We start from the raw sequence: 17,850 nt of genomic DNA, 5'->3' as shown, positions 1-17,850 counted from the left end.
GAGTTGAGCCTGCCGCGGCCTGTGGTCATAACACTCCTGTTCCTCCTTCTATTTGGAGAACCAATGCTGCCTATATTTTGTTCCCCCCTCCTTCCTGAAATAATCTTAAGAAGAAATTGCCATGCTGGGTCAGACCAAGGGTCCATCAAGCCCAGCATCCTGTTTCCAACAGCTTTTAGGAGTCCTTTACTCCCTCTGAAAGGAACGTTTCCATAACCTGAAATCTGTGTAACCCCCACACCCCCCTTCATGAAGCGGATAGAATAAAGGGAGGTCACACCTTTCCGAGTGCTGCCTATTGCTTCCCGGACTGGTACAGCCTCCAGGAGTACTGGAGATCATCCAGCAGGGGAGGGGGGAAGGAGGGGAGGGGGGATCTCCTGGGCCCCAGGTGCGAGGGGGGGGGGGTCTCTTCAGGGTTCCCACAGTCTCTCATTCTCTCTCTGCCCCACTTGGATGCAGGGATCCCCGTACTCACATTTAATAACCACACTCAGAGATGGACTTCACAAAGGCCACAGGACACAGAAGATGGCGTTCAACAAACAACTTTCCTTGTTTAAAAAATATTATCCATGCCAATATGGCAAAAATCATAAGATGAAAAGAAAAATCAAAACAAGAAAAACAATAGTGTCCTTGTCCATGTTGCACTTCTTTCTCCTCCTATGCGGCACTCCTAGATCAGTGTCCATAATCCCCTCTCCTCGCAGGGTTCAAAAATTATCTTCTCCCTCCAGCGTTAACTAAGAGGGACCAAGTCTCAAAAAAACAGACCCACTTTTCCCTTTCTTGTCCTCTGCAAAAATTCACAAAAACAGAGTCCTTCCCACTTCAACTGATCTTGGGGCAGACTCTCAGCTGGATCCAGTCCTGTTAGCAAGGGAGATTCTTACCCTTCTTCCAGGTTTCTGGTCCAAAAAGATCTAATAAAACCCCACTAATCATCCCAAAACTCCTAGCCTCCCACCGTGAAGCAGGAAACACTCCCACACCTCCTGGTCTTTCTACTGTGGAGCAGGCAAGTCCTCGTGCTCATGCTCAGAGGGACAATATATATCCCCTGAACCAGTCTGTCCCCAGAGAGAGAAGAGTAAAGCTAGGGGGAGGACCCCACCATGGAAAAATCCCTCACTTGCTGGGACGGATGCTCACAAATTTGCTCTCATAAACACTCTTACATGTTCACACTTACTTTCACTGCTCATTCTCTCACGTCCATTTACACCTTTACTTCTGCCATTCTCCCACCAATACACACACACACTCACTCACGTCTCTCCACTCAGCTCCTACTCACCTACATACACTCTCAGATCTCTTCTTCCTACACAAATACACACTCACTCACTCTCACAGACATGCTCAGTCATTCTCTCTCCCCCTCCCCCCTTTCAAAACACACTAGCAACAGCAGACTCTAACTTGGGCTCCTGGAGCAGCAGCAGCCTCTTCCTTCTTCTCCTGTGCTGCGGAAGTGAACGCTGCCTGTTTCTTAGTCCTTGTTTGATGCATGGGCAGGAAATCACAACATTAGCTTTATGGTCATTTTATTCTGTATTTGGTGAGGGTCTGTCTGTGTTCTGTGTGTATGACCCAGCTAAGGGTGTTCTGCAAGCTTGTAGTTTCTGTGAGGGAATCTATAGCAGCTTGACTTGTTCTGTTTTCCTAATAGGAGGTGTATTGGTGTTTAGGGCCTGGTGTAATTTTTGCAGTACTGCCTTTTCATAGGTAGGGTTGTTACTGTTTGAGTTCCGTAATGCTGGTGTAACTTTGTGCGCATTAGTTTGTGTACATTATTGCAGATCCTGGAAGTCTGTTAGGTGCTATATTTCTGTTTTACATAGAATGCAGAGTGGCTTTTATGGGTTTCCATTCCAGTTTCTGTTTCCATATTTATAATTTGTGGTCTTTCTGTATTTGGTGAAGATCAATTTTATGTAAGGTGACCGAGGTGAAGTATTTACTAGCATGTAGGCATTTGTATCAATATTATTTGTTGTGTTTTCTCAATAGAACATGCATTGGTGGTAAATTACTGTTTTTTCATAAGGAGGGCTATTGTACCTGGTAGGCGAGAGTGTTTATGTTGCTGTTACTGAGATGACACCAGAAATATCTTTTTTGTATGGTAAATTGAATAGGGAATGTCCTACTTCTCTTCTGTAACCATTGTTGGGGGGTCAGGGTGGATCCTGTAGATACAGAATATATGTTTACATTTAGCCCCGTGACGATCATGTGTTCAGTGTGTCACGCATGTGAGACCCATCTGTCAGGTGTGTCTAACAGAAAAAAGGTTGAGAACCACTGCTCTAAATGGTATCCAAAGAGTTTCTAGTATCTGAGAGCAACATCCAGTTGTGTACCAAATATAACCTTTCCTTTCATCTAGGAGTCACCTTCCTAGCCCTAAAGAGCCCTATCTTTGCTGAACCAGGGTGAGGAATATACACTCTGGGTCCTGTGGATTGGAGGCAGCATATCCTTCCAGGCCAACTGAGCAGAGAATACTTCTAAAAATAGACACGGTGCATACAGTAGTTGGTGTTCCAAACAAGAAAACAGTTTACTTAACCAGTTCAGCAGAAAAACAAAATTCAAAGTTCACAGCAGAAACAGCAGGAAAAAAAAGTTCAGAAACAAAACAAAAATCACAGTTCCAAACTTCTTCCTTCCACTTAATTTCCAAAATTCAGACTTTGTACACTCCCAAAGTTAGCTCACTGCTACTTTGTCCCAGATCGTCTGTAGTTCCAGGAAGCAAGAAGAAACGCCTCTCTTAAAAATCACAATTTACTCACAACAGTTGCAGAAATGGCCCCAAGACAATTTCTCTCCTCTCTTAGGTAGATGAAGTTTCCCAGTCCCTGTACTGAAGCTCCAAGACAAGATCCAGCCTCTTGCTGTGCTTCTGGCCCCCAGCACAGCTCCTGCTCACTGACTTCATTCCAGTCTTCTTCAAAATCTTTACTGAATGCTCATGAGCGCACCCAACTTCAAAGATTTTCAAAATCTCCCAATAACTCTCAAATACTCCTTCAGAACTCCAGTCTCATCCCTTCCAGAAACTCTTCCTCTCTGCTACATGTGATGGTTGTAGTCTGTGGGTTGCCCCAGAAGTGAGCAGCTTAGTCCCAGGAAAGTTGAATCCCTACCACCAATGGTAGATGGACTTCCACCTAGGCCTGCCACTTCCCTTCAGGTTAAGACCTCCAATTCTGTTAGCCAGTGAGCAGGGGTGGTTCTGTAATGAGGCAGGGTGATGCGGTGTAAAAGGTGGAATGAGTGGTGGGGTAATACATCATACAACACACAAGCACTACTTGTAAAAGCAAATACTTGGTTAACTAAATATGTAAATATTATAGATATCAGCAAAGGCATGCTATAGTTACTCAATGTTAGGTTCCATATTAGGAGCTACCACCCAAGAAAGAGATCTAGGCGTCATAGTGGATAACACATTGAAATTGTCAGTTCAGTGTGCTGCAGCAGTCAAAAAAGCAAACAGAATGTTGGGAATTATTAGAAAGGGAATGGTGAATAAAACGGAAAATGTCATAATGCCTCTGTATCGCTCCATGGTGAGACCGCACCTTGAATACTGTGTACAATTCATCGCAAAAAAGATATAGTTGCGATGGAGAAGGTACAGAGAAGGGCAACCAAAATGATAAAGGGAATGGAACAGCTTCCCTATGAGGAAAGACTAAAGAGGTTAGGAGTTTTCAGCTTGGAGAAGAGATGGCTGAGGGGGGATATGATAGAGGTGTTTAAAATCATGAGAGGTCTAGAACGGGTTAATGTGAATCGGTTATTTACTCTTTCAGATAATAGAAAGACTAGGGGACACTCCTTGAAGTTAGCATGTGGCACATTTAAAACTAATCGGAGAAAGTTCTTTTTCACTCAATGCACAATTAAACTCTGGAATTTGTTGCCAGAGGATGTGGTTAGTGCAGTTAGTATAGCTGTGTTTAAAAAAGGATTGGATAAGTTCTTGGAGGAGAAGTCCATTACCTGCTATTAATTAAGTTGACTTAGAAAATAGCCACTGCTATTACTAGCAACAGTAGCATGGAATAGACTTAGTTTTTGGGTACTTGCCAGGTTCTTATGGCCTGGATTGGCCACTGTTGGAAACAGGATGCTGGGCTTGATGGACCCTTGGTCTGACCCAGTATGGCATGTTCTTCTTCTTATAGTATTGCAGCAAACATTGCATAAATCAGTACAGATACATAATAGTGCAGTAATAAAGCCCTGCATAAAGAATTATACAAAGATACTTCCTTCACAATATCCCTTGTATAAGTCAGTGTATCTGGAAATACCGAGAGACAAACAGGCCTGGAGAAACACCATGAGATGTTTAAAGGCACTGTCTTTCTGATGAGCTGCCAGAGGCTATTTGCAGTTCACTTATACTCTCATTTATGGCTCTAGTCCAGGTTGTGCAAGTTTCAGTTATTCTATTTAGAATTTCAGCATATTTATGCCCTAAGCTGTGGTTGAGTTAAGAGACATCCTGTTGATGCATGACTCCCAGACAGTTAGACACTGGCCTAATCAGACTGCCTAAGAGGTTGAATGTGTGCACCTGGTACAAAAAGCTCCTATCTCTCAGAGAACAAGTCCGATCTCGGGAGGCTAGAGTGGGAGCACAAAAGAGCTGAGGCAGACAGAGAGGTATATAGATGAAACTTTCAGGGACATAGTAGGCAAGTCCCAACTCCAGTCTGGCAGTCTTGGTGTTGCCTTGGAGGAGGAAGGTCTCCTGGAAGAACGCATCAACCTAGTACAGCAGGAAATGAGCTTGTAGCAAGGACCTGCTCTCCAGGTGATGTATTTTCCTCTCGCACTAAGGATGCTTCTTCCAGGGCTACTGCCCAAGAGGGAAGGAATAGGTCAACCGACATAGTTGGTGATTCGATTATTAGGAATGTAGTCATCTGGGTGGCTGGTGGGTCTGAGGATCGCCTGGTAACATGCCTACCTGGTGCAAAGGTGGCAGACCTCACGTGTCACCTACATAGGATTTTAGACAGTACTGGGGAGGAGCTGGCTGTCATGATACATGTGGACACCAACAACATAGGAAAATGTGGGAGGGAGGTAATAGAAGCCTAATTTAGGCTCTTAGGTAGAAAGCTGAAATCCAGAACCTCCAGGGTGGCATTCTCTGAAATGCTCCCTGTTCCACATGCAGGTCCCTAGATGCAGGCAGAGCTCCGGAGTCTCAATGCGTGGATGAGACGATGGTGCAGGGAAGAGGGATTCAGTTTTGTAAGGAACTGGGGAACCTTATGAGGGAGGGGATTTTTTTCCAAAGGGATGGGCTCCATCTTAAACAGGGTGGAACCAGGCTGCTGGTGCCAACCTTTAAAAAGAAGATAAAGCAGTTTTTAAACTAAATCAAAGGTGAAAGCCAACAGTCACTCAGCAGCACATGCTTCAGAGGGAGGTATCTTCGAAGGATACTAATGAAGCATTAAAGTTAGGGCATCCCAACAGAGAGGTTCCAATAATAAGAAAAGTAGTCCATGTGCCTTTAAGTAAAGAATCATGTGAGCTAAAAGATTCCAATTGTTAAGACTACATTACCTCTCTCCGTGTGTCGGGGGTTGGGCCGGGCTGCCTCGGGGCTTGCGGCGTGTCGGTCTCCAGTTCAGCCTGATCGGGACCGACGTCGCAGGCCTTGCCTGTGCACGGCGTGGGCGCGCGCGTCGGTGACGTCATCGGACGCACGCTCGTGCTGATTCTTGATGGGACTTTTTTCGTCCCTGTGCCATTTTGGTGTGCCTGCGCGTCGATGACATCGTCGCGCGTGTGTTCGCATGCCAAGGGGGGGTTTGGTGGTGATTGGTGCAGGGAGTCAGCGCGGGAGGGAGAGCATTCCTCAGCTGTTAAATTTAACAGCTGAGGGATATAAACAGCGTAGCTGAGCATTCTGGTTGCCTTGGCAATAATCAACATCGGAGACAGGCTGGTATTCAATGTGCTCTTGTCTGTTGCCTTTGTTATTTTAGTTAGTTATTTTAATTCAAGTTAATTTGTTATTTCTGAATGCTTAAATGTTTTTGCTACTTATTACTTCATTAATTAATGGACTGTGTATTTGAATACACTTCTGTTCTGAAGCTAGCATGTATCTGGGACTACAGACTTCAGTCTGATCCTGAATATTCTTTGTTCTGAAATTAATATTTTTCTGTGACAACTACAGATTTCACTCAGATGCCTGGTTTGTTTTTTAATCTTTTTATCTTGTCTGACTGTTCTGATTAAACCTTGTATTGCAGTGAAATTAAAGTTATTTTTATTGAACTGTTTCCTGTTTTTCAAACCGCTCATCATCTGATCAATTCATATTGATTAGTTGAACTAAGGATCCACTAAATACTTTCTAACAGATTGCCAAGGCGGAGATATCTGGCTTACAAGCTATTCCTGGTATGGCTCAGCGCATACAACAACAACAACAACATTGCTTGGATCTTCTAGCTGCTACAGTGGAGCGGCTAACTAATCGTCAGAATTCTTCTTCCTCTGAGGCTGCTACTACTTCAGCTGCGAGTTTAGTTCATGGACCTGTGACTCCATTACAACTACCTGCTCCTCCTAGATATGATGGAGACATGAAACAGTGTCGAGGTTTTTTGAATCAGTTTTATGAGATTTACATTACAACCCTGTCAATTTCCAAATGATCAAATTAAGACAACTTATATTATGTCTTTGCTTGATGGTAAGGCTTTGGCTTGGGCTTCACCAATTTGGGAACGTGGTGACCCGATTCTTGGAGATTTACAACAATTTATTAAAGTTTTTAAACAAGTTTTTGATGAACCCGCTCGACGATCCACTGCTGCTACAGAAATTTTAAATTTACGACAGGGTTCACGCTCATTAATGGATTATGTAGTTGAATTTCGTACTCTAGCTTCAGAACTTGGTTGGTGAGAGGATAGCCTACGAAGTATTTATTTAGAAGGGTTATCATCTAGAGTCAAAGATGAATTAGCAGCTCGAGATCTTCCTGAGAATTTGGAGGAGTTAATAGATCTTACTGGACGTATTGATCGTCGAATTCAACAGAGAGTTAGAGAGACTAGAGCATTTCGGAGACCAGTGACTTTAGCACCATCTTTCTCTCGTCCTCTAGTTCCACCTTCTGAAGTTTCAAATATTCGAGTAGAGGAACCGATGCAAATTGTACATACTCCACTTACATCCGAGGAGAGAAGACGTCGCCGTTCTTTGGGATTATGTTTATACTGTGGAGGGAAGGGTCATATGCTTGCCCAATGTAAAAAATTACCGGGAAACTCCCAAGTCTAGGAATCTCTGGGGAGCTGATCCTAGGCTGTTCTACTTCTGCTCCCCTATTTACTGTACCTGTGACTTTGGAGTATGCTGGGGTGTCTTTTTCAACATCAGCTTTTGTTGATTCAGGTTCTGGAGGAAATTTTATTCTGGCAGATGTTATTAAAAAGTTACAATTACCTACTTAACTTAATACACCACCTTTACGAATTTCATCGATTCACGGAACTCAACTTCCTGGTATCATTGAGAGAAAAACTGTTCCCTTAAAGTTACGTACTGGAGTATTACACCAAGAAGAGATTTCTTTCTATATTTTAAATAAGTCTATTCATCCTATAGTATTAGGATTACCATGGTTACAAAAACACTCTCCACTCATTTCGTGGGATGGATTACAAATAACAGCTTGGGGAAAAAATTGTTTCAGCACTTGTTTGCAAAAAATACCTAAATCTATTATTCATACACCAGATCGCATTATTTCAAACTTTCCGTTATCTTCAACTTCCTGGACATTACCTTTACAATACATCAACTACTCTGATGTTTTTTCAAAAGAAAAAACTGATTTAATGCCAGAACACAGAATTTTTGATTGTGTGATAGATCTTCTACCTGGTGCTATTTTCCTCCACGAGATAGAGTGTACCCCTTATCTTTACCAGAGACTCAAGCAATGTCAAAATACATCCAAGAAAACTTAGACAAAGGCTTTATCCGTCCTTCAACTTCACCTGCAGGAGCGGGGTTTTTCTTTGTTGCTAAGAAAGATGGAACTCTTAGGCCATGCATAGATTATCGTGGACTAAATGCTATTACACGAAGAGATCGTTATCCTTTACCTTTGATTCCAGAATTATTGAACCGATTGCAAGGAGCTAAAATATTTACTAAACTTGATTTAAGAGGTGCTTATAATTTAGTAAGAATAATACCGCATTTAATACCCGTGATGGCCATTATGAATATTTAGTTATGCCTTTTGGTTTATGTAATGCTCCAGCTGTTTTTAAAAATCTTATGAATGAAATATTCAGGAATATGCTAAATTCTTCCGTTATAGTTTATTTGGATGATGTCCTCATATATTCAAAAGATATCAATTCTCATCATCAACAAGTTTGACAGGTGTTACAGAGACTTAGGGAAAATCATTTATTTGCTAAGTTGGAAAAATGCCTTTTTGAACAGGAGTCTTTACCATTTTTGGGCTATATAGTTTCTGTCACAGGATTTCATATGGATCCTGAAAAGGTTTCAGCCATTCATGATTGGCCACAACCAGTAGGAATTAAAGCATTACAACGCTTTTTGGGATTTGCTAATTTTTACCGGAATTTTATTCCTAATTATTCCAGAAAAGTTGCTCCACTTACAGCGTTAACTAAAAAAGGAGCAAATGCAAAGGAATGGCCTCCAAAAGCTATAAAAGCTTTTCAAGAGTTAAAGCAAGCCTTTTTGATCGATAGTTGTTTGTATCATCCAGATCCATGTAGACCATTTATTGTGGAGGTTGATGCCTCTGATACAGCAGTAGAAGCTGTTCTTAGTCAAATTTCAGATAAAGGAGTACTATTACCTTGCTCATATTTCTCACGAAAATTTTCTTCCGCAGAAAGAAATTATGGAATTGGGGATAAGGAGTTGTTAGCAATTAAAATGGCTTTTGAGGAGTGGCGTCAGTGGCTGGAAGGAGCCCAACATCCAGTGGTGGTTTACACTGATCATAAGAATTTGGAATATTTAAGTAAAGCACAACGTTTAAATCCAAGACAAGCTCGTTGGTCTCTATTTTTCAATCATTTCAATTTTTCTTTAAGATACAAACTAGCTTCAAAAAAATATTCATGCAGATGCTCTTTCACGAATCAATGAGATTGAGGATACCGTCATACAACCTCAATATATCATTAACCCAGCTAATATCGTTACAGCAAATACTAAGTTATCATCTGAAGGTAAAACGGTGGTGCCAACTCGTTTATGAAGACAAGTACTTTCTTGGGCTCATGATTCCCTTACTGTGGGACATCCTGGTAGAGTACGAACTTTGGAACTTTTGTCTCGTTTTTATTGGTGGCCAAATGTTAATAGCGATGTAAGGAAATACGTGGATTCTTGTCCTACATGTGCTAAACATAAACCTTTGTCAGGTCGTCCATGGGGACTATTACAACCTTTACCCATTCCGGTTGAACCGTGGACTCATTTATCTATAGATTTTATTGTGGATTTACCTCCTTCAGAAGGAAAACAAGTAATATGGGTAACAGTAGATAGGTTTTCAAAGATGGCTCACTTTGTAGCACTTAAAAAACTTGCTTCGGCACCCAAATTGGCACAATTATTCACTGAACATATTTTTAAATTTCATGGATTACTTCAACATATAACTTCTGATTGAGGTATACAATTTACAGCTAAATTTTGGAGATCGCTTTGCAAAAAATTCGATATCCAACTGGATTTCACTACAGCTTTCCATCCTCAAGGAAATGGACAAGCAGAACGTACTAACAGGTCATTGAAGACTTTTTTATGACTTTTTATTGGAGATAAACAAGATAATTGGACGACTTTACTTCCATGGGCAGAATTTTCATATAACTTTCACATTCATTCTGCTACAGGAAATTCCCCATTTCAATTAGTCTTTGGGAAACAACCAAAACCTCCTTTGCCAATTACAATGTCTGTACCATCTCCAGCAGTTCAACTTACAGCTCAACAACTTCGATCATTGTGGGATTCAACACAAGTTAACTTAACGAAAGCAGCAAATATGGCAAAGAAAGCTGCAGACAAACATAGACGAGCAGCTCCTATCTTTAAAACTGGAGATCGAGTGTGGCTTAGCACTCGACATATTCGTCTTAAAGTTCCTTCTATGCGTATGGCTCTGAAGTACATTGGACCTTTTGTAATTACTGAAAGGATAGGTACACTTTCTTATCGTCTACGAGTACCATCAAATTTCCGAATTCATAACGTTTTTCATGTTTCGTTACTTAAACCAGTAATTCTTTCAAGATTTCATCCAGCTCCCTCTGAACCAGTGAATACAACTGCTGATGCAGATATTATTTACCAAGTTCAGGATATCCTTGATGTACGTTTTCATCATCGTCGATGGGAATACTTGATTTCATGGGAAGGTTTCGGTCTGGAGGAGAATACATGGGAACCAGCATCAAACATTTTGGACAAATCTCTTTTAAGACAATTTCAGGAAGATAATCCTACTAAACCCGGACCTTCTGGGAGGGGGCGTAAGAGGGGGAGTACTGTTAAGGCTACATTACCTCTCTCCGTGTGTCGGGGGTTGGGCCGGGCTGCCTCGGGGCTTGCGGCGTGTCGGTCTCCAGTTCAGCCTGATCGGGACCGACGTCGCAGGCCTTGCCCATGCACGGTGTGCGGGCGCGCGTGTCGGTGACGTCATCGGACACGCATGCTGATTCTTGATGGGACATTTTTCGTCCCTGTGCCATTTTAGTGTGCCTGCGTGTTGATGACATCGTCGCGCGTGTGTTTGCATGCCAAGGGGGGGTTTGGTGGTGATTGGTGCAGGGAGTCAGCGCGGGACGGAGAGCATTCCTCAGCTGTTAAAGTTAACAGCTGAGGAATATGAACAGCGTCGCTGAGCGTTCTGGCTGCCTTGGCAACAATCAACATCGGAGACAGGCTGGTATTCAATGTGCTCTTGTCTGTTGCCTTTGTTATTTTAGTTAGTTATTTTAATTCAAGTTAATTTGTTATTTCTGAATGCTTAAATATTTTTGCTACTTATTACTTCATTAATTAATGGACTGTGTATTTGAATACACTTCTGTTCTGAAGTTAGCATGTATCTGGGACTACAGACTTCAGTCTGATCCTAAATATTCTTTGTTCTGAAATTAATATTTTTCTGTGACAACTACAGATTTCACTCAGATTCCTGGTTTGTTTTTTAATATTTTTATCTTGTCTGACTGTTCTGATTAAACCTCGTATTTCAATGAAATTAAAGTTATTTTTATTGAACTGTTTCCTATTTTTCAAACCGCCTATCATCTGATCAATTCATATTGATTAATTGAACTAGGGATCCACTAAATACTTTCTAACACCAATGTATCCCTGTCAAATGAAAAGCAGAATGTTAATACAAACAAAAAAGACACTTTGAAATGTTTGTATGCGAATGCCAGAAGTCTAAGAAGTAAGATGGGAGCGTTAGAGTGTATTGTAGTGAATGATGACATAGACTTAATTGGCATCTCAGAGACATGGTGGAAAGTGGATAACCAACGGAATAGTGCAATACCAGGGTACAAATTATATCACAATGATTGAGAGCAACTTGGTGGCAGGGGAGTGCTTTATGTCTGGGAGTCCAACAGGATAAAGATCCTGCAAGAGACTTACAGTTAAATTTTCAAAGCTGTGCGTGGGTGTCCATGTCCAAGCGATTCCCGGCGTGCGCACATGGACACACTGATTTTGTAACACGCGCGCGTCGAAATGTGCATCTTATAAAATCAGCTACCCGTGTGTACATGTGTGCCCGAGTGCCAATTCGCATGCGGATAGGGGGGAATATTGTTTGAAGTGCGTGGCGACAAGATTGGGACTTCCCCAGTTCCCTCCCAATCCGCACCAATAAAGGATCGGACTGGGAGGAAACTTTCCTAACCCCCTGGCTACCCTTCTTCCCTTTTCCCCTTTCTGCCCTAACTCCTAAACCCACCCTAACTAACTTAATTTTTTTTTTTTTTGGAACTTACCTGTTCTCCTGAGCAGAAGTAAGTTCCACATGTTGGCCGATTGCTAGCACGCACTTCACTGGGATTTTCATTCCACTCATTCCTAATGGCGCTGTCCCAGCCTGCTCCCGCCCCTGTCCCTGGCCCCGCTACCTTTCAGAAACTCAGCACTTCCGCATGTACCAGGAGTTATGTGTTGGCCGGGCCACTCTGAAAATGTGCTCGGTGCCCATGCAGCCCTGCCACGTGCTTATCTCTCTGGATTTGCGTGCAATAGGTTTTCAAAATTGGCCACTAAATGCACAATCGAACCTTTATGGGTAGAAATTCCTTGTGTGTTGGGGAAGTGTACATCAGTAGGAGCATACTACTGTCCACCTGGCCAAAAGGATGAGATGGACAGTGGAATGCTAAGAGAAATTAGGGAAGCTAACAAAATTGGGAGGGCAGTAATAATGGGAGATTTCAATTATCCCAATATTGACTGGGTAAGTGCGTCATCAGGACTTGCTAGAGAGATAAAATTCCTGGATGGTTTAGGTAACAATGAGAAAGGGAGCAATTGATTTAGCAATTGATTTAGGAACTGATGAAAAAGGGAGCAATTTTAGATCTAATTTTCAGTGGAGCGCAGGATTTAGTAAGAGAGGTAACAGTGGTGGGGGCCGCTTGACAATTGTGATCATTTATTTATTTATTTATTTAGTGTTTTTATATACCGATAATCATTTGGAACATCTAATCGGTTTACAGAGAACAGAAATTTTAGCAACAGGCTTTACATATAAATTAATGCACTAACAATTCAGAAACAGGTTATAATTAAAGTTTGGAAGTCCATGTAACTAATATGAAAATAAATACATTGTGTAACATTATATGGCAACAGGTGTCTAAGGAATGACAACTAATATACAAAATATACATTTAGGGCCTCATTTTCTAAAGTATCGCAGGCCTGCGATACTTTAGGTAATGAGGGGCCGAAATGGGGGGCGGTCCTGTGCTAGCCGGCAGCGATCGCACCGCCGCGGTATGATCGCTGCCGGTTTCGCACCCAATAGCGCCACTGTAGAAGGTGTAGCTATTGGGCACGAAATAGGACGCGAAAAGGCCCTTACCTTTTTGTTGTCCGCGGGGTCTTCGTGGAGTTGGCCCTGGTGACGCCCCGACTCCTCCTATTCCGGGGCCGACTCCGCCCCCATCTTGGTATTGCACGCGATAAGGGACTTTTCGCGTGTGAAACGTCCCTTATCGCGTAAGATCCATCTGGTAAATGACTCCCTTTGTTTGGTATTTAAGGTTAGTATCGATGAGTGTATAATTATTTGGGGGAGTCGATTATCATTAATTGAAATACTGCGTACATTGATCATATAAATATGATCAAATTTGTATTAATGACTGGAAGGAGGACAGTAAGTAAATCCATGGCTCAAGTACTAAATTTTCAAAAGGGAAACTTTGATAAAATGAGAAAAACAGGCAAAAACTGAAAGGTGCAGAGACAAAGGTTAAGTATGTACAACAGGCATGGACATTGTTAAAAAAAATAGCTAATAGGAAGTGGAGACGATGAGAGGTATACGATTAGGTGTAAACCACAGAGAATGGTATAGCACTATATAAGTTCGTGGAACCTTATCTTAAATATTTCAATGACTGAAACTTGAGAATTAATTAGATCAACATGTCCTTGCTTTATTTAACAATTGCTTGCAGACAAATCTTTCAGTCCCCTGACACGGACCATGTGGAAGGGCAAAAGCCCAAAAGTGAAACGGTAAATGCTGTGACCTGAATATGTTGAGAATGTAACGGAGCCCTGCAGAGGAATTCAATTCAACTCACAAGCATGATAATCAAAAATCTAACAGCAACGGAGGATTGCTGAAGAGAGGAGAGTGAAATACTCAGCCAGGTGCTACAACCAGTATGGTGACATCTTAGAAGCACAGTCCAGATATTTCCATGCATTAAGAAAATTGGCAGGAAGACCAAACGATTGTCGGCATGGTTAAAAATGAGGTGAAAGAGGGTATTTTAGCCAAAAGATCTTCATTCAAAAATTGGAAGAAAGATCCATCAGAAGAAAATAGGATAAAGCATAAGAATTGGCAAGTTAAATGTAAAACATTGATAAGACAGGCTAAGAGAGAACTTGAAAAGAAGTTGGCCACAGAGGCAAAAACTCATAATAAAAACTTTTTAAAATATATCCGAAGCAGAAAGCCTATGAGGGAGTCAGTTGGTGTTGTGTTCAGCGGCCGCAGACGGTCGCGGCCACGATCCCCTACCTGACCCGTGACGACGGGGCCGCCACGGCAGCATTGGGGAGGCCGCGAGAATCTGGCCCTAGTTGCCCCCGCACACCGGCATGGACCTCCGCAGGGATTGCCGGGTTGAGAGTCGTCCCTGCTCCTCCCTTGCGGCGTCAGGCCACTTTGCTCCGCGGCCGGGAATCCAAGATGGCCGCCATGTTCTTAGGCACGAGGCTGCACCCCCTTACAGAATTTAAAGGGACCTCGTTCCCTAAATTGACTGCACCTGCTCCTAATGGGCTAGGCACAGGGGAAGTATAAAGGGAGACTTCCTCCGCTCACTCTTTAACTTGGCAACTTCATTGTTCGAGTCTGCTTCCTTCGGTGAGTCTTCTGGTTCCTCGAGTTCCTGATTCCTGGTTCCTGCTTCTTCTCAGTGATTCCTCGGCATGTGACTTCAGACTGGCAAGCGGTGATTCCTCGGTGTGTGACTTCGGACTGGCAAGCGGTGATTCCTCAGTGTGTGACTTCGGACTGGCAAGTTGTGATCCTTCGGTGTGTGACTTCGGACTGGCAAGCAGCGATACTCTGGTACTCGACCTCGGACTTTTCTTGGACCATCCTCCATCAAGGGCCCACCTAAGTCCCAGCAGCCAGGGTCCCTACGGGCTCCTCCCAGGGGGACCGCGGGCTTCCAGTGGCGAAGCTCCAGTTGGCCCTTGCACCGTCCTCACGCCTCTTCAACCTCTCAAAGGTCCACCTAAGTCCCAGCGACCCGGGTCCCTACGGGCTCCTCCTGGGGGGACCGCAGGTCTCCAGTGGTGAAGATCCAACTGCTCCTTGCTCCGACTTCATGCCTCGGCGTCCTCTCAGTGTCCATCTGGGTCTCCTACAGTGAGGATCCAGTCAGCCCCAGCTTCTGTTCCACCTCGCCACCCAACAGGGGAACGTGCGGAGCCATCTCCCAAGGTAGTACCAACTTCCCTGTAGGCCCAAGGGTTCACGAATCTCTTGATCATAACAATTGGACCATTAGATGATCAAGGGGTTAACGGGGCACTTAGAGAAGATAAGACCATTGTGGAAAAACTAAATTAATTCTTTGCTTCAGTATTTACTGAAGAGGATGTTGGGGAGATATCTGTTCCAGAGACAATTTTTGTTGTGCAGGAGGTAGACCCTTGGGCCGAGGTGGAGTTGGCGCTACCCGCAGGGCAATCCCTACGGGTCTCCACTGTCGGCAGGTGGAGCTGGCTGACTGACGAAGGCCGGCTGGAGCTTCGCCAATACCAGCCCTCGTTCCCCGAAGATTGAGCCCTTGGATACCGGGGCCGGCTGGACTTAGGTGGGCCTCCGTCCGAGGTCTTCTCTGGGGAGTTCAGCCGGGACCAGCAGCAGTGGTAGAAATAGGTGGTCTGATCTGGAGGAGGCGAAGTCTCAGAGACCCGGGCACCAATGGGGACAGGAGGCAGACAGAGAGGGTGTCTGAGTAAGAATAGGCTGAAGCCTGAGAGGCCAAATCCAGATTGAAGACAAGAGGAGGGTTGTAGAGCAGGCTAAAGTCAGGGCAGGTGGCGGGCAAGGAAGAGTCATAGGCAAGCATGGGTCAATACCAGGAGTCAGCAATAGAATAGTCAGGCAAGGCAAAGGTCAAACCAGGAGACTGGCAGAAGCGTGGTCATATGAAGCAATAGTCAGTACTAAGAGACAAGCAGTAGCGTAGTTAGACGAAGCAGTGATAGGTACCAGGAGACAAGCAAAAGTGCAGTCAAATGAAGCAGTGGTCAGTGCCAGGAGACAAGCGTAGTCAGACGAAGTAGTGGTCAAAGCCAGGAAGTCATTCAGTTGGAACAGTCAAGGAAGACACGGAACACAGGAACAGGAATGGGTACCAGGATCAGGAACAGGAACACAGACGAGTCAGGAACCAGGAACACGGAGGAGATGCAGGAACAAGCAACTAAGGACACGAGCAGCATGGAGACCTGTTGCCAAGGCCAGGAAGCACTGGCTGGGCCCAGCCTTATATACCGGGACCCAGTGACGTCATCATCCGGGGCCGTGGGTAAGGTTCCCGCCGTGGCTCCTTTAAAAGTACAGCTGATGCGTGCGCACCTAGGGAGGGGCACGGCGTGAGGCGGCGGCGTCTCCCCGCAGAACAAAGACATCCGCTGTGGAGCTGGGAGCACAAGGAAAGGCCCGGAGTCGGAGGCGGCGGTCACCGGCCGCAAGAGCAGCAGAACCAGGCGCTGGATCAGGCAAACGGGGGTTAGAGGGCCTGGCTGCAGGCCGGCCGCGGCCGGCACACGCAACAGTTTTCAAGGGTGACGATAGAGATGAACTGAACCAAATCACAGTGAACCAGGAAAATGTAGTAGACCAGACTGAGAAACTGAAGAGAAGTAAATTGCCTGGACCAGATGTTATAAACCACAGGGTTCTGAAAGAACTAAAAAACGAAATTTCAGACCTAATAGGAGATGTATTGGTTTTTAAGGCCTGGTGTTATATTTGCAGCATTGCCTTTTCATAGTCAGGGTTTTTACTGTGTGAGTTCTGGCAGGAAGTGCTCTTTTAGTACGAGAGGTTTACAATATTGTAATTGTAATTCAGTTTATTCTAAACTTTCTAAGGGCAAACCCCCCACACCCAATATGCATTACAGTAGGCCTAATACCATGTGCATTCCAAATTATATTTTTGCTTTTTTGCAGGGGTATAATATTTTGTGATATCTTTACCTCGGAAGACTAAGCTTTAAATGTCCTTTTTAATGTTAAATGTATTATTATAAATGCAGAATCTTTAATTGTGTGTGGTGAGGGCAGGGTGGCACGGTCACAAGGCTGTGAAATTTGCCTTACTGCCTTGTACCAGCCCAGAGAGTGTGTGACACAAAGACCCCCACCATTCACCCATTTCCCACCGCTCCAGGGGAAAATGCTGGGGGAAAAGGAGAGAGGCAGGTCGTAGGGTTCCTGGGAGTGTGGCAGGGTTGCCAGCTTCCCAGAAACATTATCAGTGACATTCTGACATTCCTCTGGAAACTCTGATCCTGCTTTCTCCCTTCCACAGCATTTGAAATTGCCAAAATGGCCAGACTAAGAGATACCCTCCTCTTGCCCCTTTTGATGATGTGATCTGTGCCGTGCCACGCTGGGGGGGGGCACCATCTCATCCCTCACCTTGGACAGCCCATAGGGGTAGCCCCAGACCCAGACAAGGAGCGAGATGCCAGACATAGGGAAGGAAGTGAAAACTAACCAGGAGATCGATATTCAGGCATAGCCGACTAACTGGGTGATGCATCAAGCTGCAGAAGTGCTCTAAAGCTTGTTAAACAGTGTATATTGCACGATAGAGCACTATTGCAGAGATATCACACAATATACACAGTATTTTGCATGGCCCTAACCAGATTGGCTCCCCTATTACAATGAGCTGCTTTGTATGTGATTCGAATGCATGAATAATGAAAATGCATGCAAATCAGCTCATTACTAGACAATGAT

The sequence above is a fragment of the Rhinatrema bivittatum genome, chromosome 1 (assembly GCF_901001135.1).
Source record: "Rhinatrema bivittatum chromosome 1, aRhiBiv1.1, whole genome shotgun sequence".
Taxonomy (NCBI): domain Eukaryota; kingdom Metazoa; phylum Chordata; class Amphibia; order Gymnophiona; family Rhinatrematidae; genus Rhinatrema; species Rhinatrema bivittatum.
Note: the sequence above shows the minus strand (reverse complement) of the source record.